This window comes from Gopherus flavomarginatus, unplaced genomic scaffold, assembly GCF_025201925.1.
Source record: "Gopherus flavomarginatus isolate rGopFla2 unplaced genomic scaffold, rGopFla2.mat.asm mat_scaffold_144_arrow_ctg1, whole genome shotgun sequence".
NCBI classification, from domain to species: Eukaryota; Metazoa; Chordata; order Testudines; family Testudinidae; genus Gopherus; species Gopherus flavomarginatus.
In genome coordinates this window covers 162,491-170,307 of record NW_026114702.1, presented here as the reverse complement: position 1 = coordinate 170,307, position 7,817 = coordinate 162,491, and the positions used below count along the sequence as shown (strand labels likewise).

Sequence of the window (7,817 nt, the reverse complement as noted above, 5' to 3'; positions counted from 1 at the left end):
TGTAGAGCAGTTTCCCTCTCCCAAATGTGCGCCAGTCTCTGTGTTTGAGGTGGTTTGCTACATGGAGCCTGGATGTTTCTCTGCTTCTCGCCAGCTGGAGAAAAGCCTCTTGGGGTAAAATCTCCTGCCCCATGGCAAAAGTGAGCACCTTGAGTGGGAATGGTAAAAGGCCCCACCAGGGGGGCTGGCCCTGCTTTCCTACCCTCTTCGATAACAGCCACAGAGCATCAGCAGCTGCCACGCATGCTGGTCTGTGGGTGGCCTTCAGTGGGTGTTTGGCATGGCAGGGAGCAGGCTGGCTGAGTGTTTTTGTGCCTGTCTGAAGGCCACACATAGGCATGGTCCTGCCCTCCTCTTGCCCTGTCCTCGGTTGTTGTGTGGCTTTTAAGCCTTCCCTTGGAGCTGTCAGCGCCAGCCGCCTCTGCTCTAGGTGCCCAGAGGAGGAGAGGTGTGCTGGGCTCCAGCCTGGGAAGCCTGGCTCTGGCACTCCTTCCTTTAAATGCCATGTGGGCAAGAGGAAGAGCTGCAGCTACAGGGACCAAAGTTGTGGACATCAGATGAAGCAGCAAGAAACCAAACCATCAGGTCAACCCGCAGGAATCTCTAGCCAGACTGTTAAGTTCTAGGACCCCACCCTATAGCGGCCAGCTGGACCAAAGACCTATCTCCAGTGGACATCAGTGACCCATGAGGAGGAGAAAAAACCTTGCTGAAGTTTACCCAAGTAGAAAGTAACTATACACATTGAGCTCCAAGACTTTGCGGCAAACTACAATATTTGCAGGAGGTCCCACTGAGATCTGAACTCAGACTCCAGGATTCAAAGTCCTGAGTGCTGCCCATTACACCATGGAACCTCCTCCCATTTTGTTTTCTAGACCCCTGGGTCTCTCGGCTGACTGGTTTGCACTCTGCACTTATTGCTTCCCACCTGCGGCTTCCTCTCGCAGGACTCTCTCTCCTCCTCCAGCGACTGTTGTCCTGCACTATGGGATCCGCGGGTCCTGCCCTGAGTCCCCACATCCCCCTGCTTGGTCTCCATTCCCTGCAGGCTGCAAAAATGTCAGGGGAGGACGCCCCTCCCTTCACTCGGTGCTCCCGCTCATATTGGCCAGCTGCAGCCTCATCTCATGGAACTCGGGCAGCTTGATCCGGTTGTACAGTCACAGGATCACTGGCTCCCCAGCCTGGATGCTCTTGTGGAAATCCCACAGGCAACACTGCAGGACTTGGCACCATTGGTTTCTTTGATATTGCGGTGTTTGCCTGACCGCTGGAACAAAGCCACCAACTCCTCCCTCACCGACTTCCGTCAATCCCTCTAGTTGCCATAGAACCCTCTGATGCTTTCCTGTTCTGCCAACACCGCCAGGCCTCACCCCCCTGCTCCTTTATCTTGCAAGTTCTGGATGTTCAGCTTTCAATGTCCTCTGCCCTGGGTCAGGGACAGGGACAGCTCCAGGCACCAGCGCAGCAAGTGCATGCCTGGGACGGCAAGCTGCAGGGAACAGCCTGCCAGTCACTGTGAGGGTGGCAGTCAGGCTGCCTTCAGCAGCATGCCTGCAGGAGGTCCTCTGGTAATGTGGATGTTGCCTCTCTCCTGATTCCTGAGGAAAGGAACCTTTCCAGGAAATGGCCATGGATTCTGGGAATCTGCATGTGGCTGGTGGAGAAGCACCAGGAATCATTTGGCTCCTGGCACACAAGGCAATTTAAAACTGGGTGCCCAGACAGGGGTTTGAATCCTAGATCCTCAGATTAAGAGCTTCATGTGCTACCAACTGAACTAGTTGAGATCATCTTCCCCATTCACCACAAAAGCGAGCAGATAGGCAAAAGAGAGGCAAAAAATGTCCCCAGAACCCCTCCTCTTTTTCTGCACAGCCACTGACTGTCAGCAGGATTACTCCTCCTCCTCCCTTCTGTGCCTCAGTGTGACTAAATCTCCACACCTAGACAGCCGGTACATCCGCTGCACCCCAATCCCCCATGCCTCAGCCTCCCTTCCAAAGCCCTGCACCTGGCTCCATAGAATTAAGTCTCACGTGTTGCTGGGAACTCGACTTCTTGTGCCCAGAGAGTCTCAGCCCCCCTCAGTAGATGACCTGAGAAACACAGTGTCTGCCTTTTCCAAAGAAGTGCTTGGAGGGTCTTTTCTTATGTTACCATGTGGCCTAACGGATAAGACGTCTGAGTGTGGATCAGAAGATTGAGGGTTTGAGTCTCTAGGTGGTTGTGTTTCTGCAGTTTTACTATTGTACTGAACGTCCTGCTCCCTTCAGGGCTGGAACCTCTTCTTGGCTGCTCAGGCCAATGCTCTAGCTTCAGCTAGAGCCTGGGAAGGAGTTGGGGGTTGGGTGTCACAAAGGCTGCGGCAGGAGCCCCAGGTGCTTCCAGTCTAGCCTTTGCCCTTCCTGACTTACCAAAGAAAGTGGGCAGCAGCCTGGGCTAGCATGTGCACCTGTCCCTGTGCTGAAGGATACTTGCTACATAGCGTCTTGGAAGCCTTGGTGTTTCTCTGCTTCTTGCCAGCTTGGGAAAAGCCTCTTGGGGTAAAATCTCCTGGCCCACAGCAAAAGTGAATACCTTGAGTGGGACCAGTAAGAGGCCCCACCATGGGGTCTGGCCCTGGGCCCTGCTTTCCTACTATCTTCTGATGTTGGCTACAGAGCATCAGCAGCCGCTCTGCATGCTGGTGACCTTCAGTGGGTGTTTGGCATGGCAGGGAGCAGCCTGGCTGGGTGTTTTTGTGCCTGTCTGAAGGCCACACCTAGATATGGTCCTGCCCTCAGTTGCTCTGTGGCTTTTAAGCCTTCCCTTGGAGCTGTCAGCACCAGCTGCCCAGAGGAGGAGAGGTGTGTGGGGTCACTTTTACAGATGCCCCTTCCTTGGTACTGCTCTTGCTCAGCTGCACAGAAGAGTTTTCATCCCCAACCCCTGCTTAGCAGCCCTCTGGAACCATTCCTGAGGGCTGCCCTGCCTCACTTTCTTCCCACCATGTTGGGAAAGACAGCTCTCATCATTAAAGGTCAGATGGGCCAACTAGGGGCAAGTAAGCCCCTTCTGTGTTTTCCTACTGCAGATCCCAAGGTCAGGAACTCACCTTGGGTGGAGGCACTGCTGTGCTCCCAGAGGGCAAGCCATCTCTGCACAAAGCATAATGACAGGGACTGCCAAAGCCCAGGATTGAACCAGGGACTTTTAGATCTTCAGTCTAATGCTCTCCCAACTGAGCTACTTTGGCAGTTGTATGACAGTATTTTGGCCTGTTGCTTCTCTATCTGGGATGTTTTTGTCAGCAGTCGCACACAAAAAGGACAGGAAAAGAATGGCTGCTTCACACCCCCACTGGAGGAACCCGGCGCCCTTAGCTGTGGTGAGTAAGAAGTGTCTGTTAGCTGACAGGGCCTGTCCCCCAGGAGCTGGAACAGTAGCTGCCACCTCACCCTTGTCTCCAGGCTGTGAGAAATGCTCATTGCCTGGCTGCATGGGCGGATGTTGCTCCGTGCTCTGGAGAGCGTCTGTATAGGTCTTTCAACCCCCCGTCTTCAATGAGACAGTCTGGTAAGGTCTCAAGTGTCCCCTCCGGCCTGGCAGCTGAGAGTCTGTGCAGACATCAACCCCCCTGCCAGCCCCAGAGCCAGCAGCAGCGCCAGGCCCCCCCCAGCACCACAGGGGCACTCAATGCACTTGCTGTGGGGAAATGGCTCCTTAGTGTCCAGCTGCTTGAGTGAGAGTCAGGAGAGAGCAGTGTCTGGCTCACCTTGGGGGAGAGAAGAGACCTGATGAGTGCGGATCTCTCTCAGCCTCCCCCGCAAAGCTGGTCAGTTGTATTGTCACTGTGATAGTCAGTGCTTCCCTTCAGGGCCGGCCCTAGAGGGGTCCGGGGCAAATCCCATGGAGTCACTGACTTGGCTCCTTTCACACACTAGAGAGAGGAGCAGAACCAGGGTTATGGCTGATCTATGGGGCACTAGGTGAGTGGCAGAGGCTACAGGCACTGAGAGTTTGCCTGATACCTCAGGGACACAGGGGGAGGTGGATCCCAGGCATCTCTATGAAAGGAGCAGAAGAGGATTTACTTGGGGTGGGGAGAGACTTGAGAGTGTCTCAGGGGGTTGTACACAGGGAATTGCTCAGATAAGGTACTGGCTAAAACACAGGCCTCGCTGGGAGCAGGATTTGAACCTGCGCAGAAGAACCCTATTGGCTTTCAACTCCAACACCTTAACCACTCAGCCATCACAGCTGAAGTGTAAAGGTGTGTCAATGCCAGAGAAACTGGTAAAGAATCACAATGACCAGGTGTGAAGTCATCTGAACTACAGAATTCCCACTGCAAACCTGGCTCCCAAAGCACAGGGGGGATTTGGGTTTGTTCTCTTTGCTTAGCCATGTGCAGTCGCACAGAGAGCACGTTTAAAAGTCTCCCCTCCCACAAAGCGGGAATAGGAAATTATTCTCAACTTGAAGCCTGATGTGAATGAGGATGTCCGGACCACAGGGCTAGGGACTGACCTTTGGTATAGAAACCAGTGACACACGGAACCAGGCTAAGGAAAATGTTTCCTGGAGTCAATAACTGGATTAGCAGCAGTATTGTGCAGAGAAATGTCTCACAAGAGGAGACAGCACATTGGTCGTTTGGTAGCAGAAGTCACAGCTACAGCAGGGGAGGTCTAGCTTTGGTTTCTGGCCAACAGAGGAAGGAGTTTTATTATCTCCAAATTTCAGTAGAAAAATTCAGACCCAAACCGTGTGTGGTGGGAGTTTCTCTGGTTTCGTTTGTTTTTCTCATTTGAAATGTCCTTGATCATTTTTTCTGGGAAAACTATTTGGACAAGGCAAAGGAAGAGTTAGAACAATTACAAATCTCCATGGGAGTAAAGAGAGTCTCTCAGCACCAGGGGAGGGGTGGAGATTTTCATGGAAGGAAGTTGAGGAGATAAATGAGAGGCTTTTGCTCCAGCAAAGGGAGCGGCTTGGGAGTTTCATTTTTACCAAGTGAATCCCCCCCCCACACACACACACTGCTTCCCTGCTGCTGCTACCCCAGCTCAAATCTCACTGACACCCCCAGCATGTGACCTACAGCTTTCTCCTGACAAAGCCCTTATCTATCAGAGACAAAATCCCCTCATCTGCCCCTTCTCCCAGCTCAGCCCTCTGCCCCCAGGACAACCCTGGAGCCCAGGACAACCCTGGAGCCCAGGACAACCCTGACCTAGCCATGCCGGGGGGTTGGGCTTAATCTTCAAGGTCGAGCGCAAAATCTTCAGCTGGGGACGTTTCGCTCCCTTCCCACCTCGGCCCAAGCGGCAAGGGAGAAATGGACGAGACACGCCGGCTGGAAGACACCTCTCTCCCACTTCTCTATAGCCTTCTGTGACGTTATTAATATGAACTGGGACCGTAGGGATCATTGTTGCCACCACTGTTATATATGTGTAGCAAATATTGTGCAAAGGTTGTCGTGTGAGGTGTCTATGACAAGGTTATGATTTGCTGGTTATAATTTTGCTGGCTGTGCGTTCCATTTTTGTATTTGAAGTTATGAATATGGGCTATGTACTTGTATCTCAAATGTATTTGATTCCAAGTAGCCTCAGTGTCATCAGCCCCCAAGTCCTTCAGGAGTCCATAGCAAAGAGACCCCTCCACCCACAATCCTGGACTCCCTGGGAGGTGCCTCCCACACTCCCCCCCAACCCAATGGCACATCAAGGAATAAAGTGGCAGCATCTGGTGTCAGTGGGGTTCAGTGGCTCAGGCTAGACACCTGAGCTGGGGACCCACCCCCATAGCACTGCTTGAGGGCCTTGGCCCGGAGTGTTCACAGCCCCTTCCTTATCCCTCCGAGCCCAGCCAGGCTCCTCACCTGGAATAAAGCAGAAGCGTCTGTCGGCCTCGCTGCTGTCCAAGTTCCAGGTGCTGCTGTTGTCCCACAGGAAGCAGACCGAGCTGCTGGGGCTGGGAGAGGGATCCTCCACCTCCTGCCTGGGAAGGCTGGAAGGTCCCCACTGACCGGGCAGGGCTATGCCTCCTGCTGGAAATCGGGGCTGGGCTCCTGGGGCTGCTGCTGCCCACACAACAAGCCCCAGAACCACCCTGCCCGGTTCTGCACCAGGGCTGGGTCCTGCTTGCCCAGCTGCATCCTGGCCCAGCTCCATTTTGGCCTTGACTGTGCCTCTCCCACCTCGGCGCCTGCACCGGGAGCAGGTTTCCTCTTCCAGAAGGCTGGGCACTTCCACCTCCTGGCCCGGCCGCGAGCTCCTTCCCCGCCATTGGGGATGGTTGGGCCCCTCGTCTCCTGGGGAAGATGGCAGCTGCTTTCCACAGGCTCTGGGGCCGCCTGCAGAGACTTCTTCCTGAACATCCTCAGGAGCCTGGCCATCCTGGAACCGAGCGAGGAGCAGATGTGAGTCTAGGGTCAAGGCAGCCTCTCACTAACCAACTTGTTTGGTCTCTCCCCATCCCTGCCCCAGCCAGAGCAGCTCCTCCCCGCACCACGGGGGAGCAGGGAGTGCAAGATACACACATTGGCAGGAGTTCATTGCATGATCTGCTCCCCCTCAACCTTCCCCCTCGTCATCCCTGGGGCTGCAAGAACCGGGGAGTCTCATCCTTTTCGAGCACTGGTGTCAGTCACAAAGACCACTGGTCACTTTGGACAAGCAGCTTCCTCCTGCCAGCCCAGGACACACTCACACTTCCTCCCACCCATTCCCCACCCAGGCTAGAGAAGGAACAGAACTCAGGAGTCCAGACTTCTCCTGGGAAACCATTCCCCACTTCAAAGTCCCTAGACATAGCAAGGCCAGGGCCCCTTCGTTTCCCATTGATTTCCATGCTCAGCAGCTCCCCGGGTCCGGCCCAGCTCAGAGACTCTCAGCCTGGGGAACAGTCTCCCACAAGGGACGGGCTGGGAGCCCCATTGCTGGGACCTTGCCAAACACGCTGGAGACAGCTCTGGAGAAGCCCCTCCCCAGTCTGAGAGTGAGGGGCTTCTGGGGGCTGTTTGCAAAACTAATGTCCTTTGGGAGAGATTCTCTCCCCCTCTTTCTGCCTCTCCCCAGACAGACAGGGGATGCCACCATGGAGCCCTAATGCCACTCACTTGCTCTGGTGATGAAGCGATGGATGGAGGATGTTCAATGTCATCCCTCGCCCTTCTCCTCACTCTCCAAGCCCAAGACAGGCTGGAGAGGAGGGTGGTGACCTGAGGAGTTACCCTGCCCAGCCAGCAGGCAGGGTGATGACACTGGGCGATCAGCTGGCTGTGAAAACAAGAGTCTGTCTTATTGCCAGGGAAAGGAGAAACTTGGCCAGCAGCATGGGGTGCAGAACATCACCCTAGTGCAGGGGTGACAGCGCCTCCGGGATCCTGAAATCCCAGCACTTTACACACCTTCCTGGAGCCTCCCAACCCCCCTGGGCTGTCAGAAATGCAACCCCAACCCTGCTGATGAGAAACAAACCTGGGGAGGGGAAGCTACTGACTCAGGGTCACACCAAGTGTCAGAAGTATTGATGGGACCCAGCAGTCCTTCTTTCCAGGCCCCTTTGCTAACCACTGCTGCACACTCCCTCCCACAGCTGGCAATTACAAGCAGGCCCTCATGGCCGCTCCCCCTGCCTATGAGAGGGAGTGTGCTCTGCTGGAGACACTGGACCAGGGGACTGGGAGTCAGGACTCCTGAGTTCCATTGATGGGATTTCATACTTTCCCGCTTTTGAAAAGTGCTGGGAATCTCCCAGACAAAGCCGCTCTGACAGTGCTAATCAGCATCTGACCATTCAAGGACAGAGTGCACTGC

At 54.7% G+C, this 7,817-nt stretch overlaps 1 non-coding gene across 1 annotated transcript; it reads right to left on the bottom strand.

The window, feature by feature from the left end:
• Nucleotides 1-3,171: 3,171 nt before the first annotated feature.
• On the bottom strand, nt 3,172-3,244 carry TRNAF-GAA (transfer RNA phenylalanine (anticodon GAA)). Its single transcript has one exon. It is a non-coding gene; the product is annotated as a tRNA-Phe (tRNA).
• Nucleotides 3,245-7,817: the final 4,573 nt, after the last annotated feature.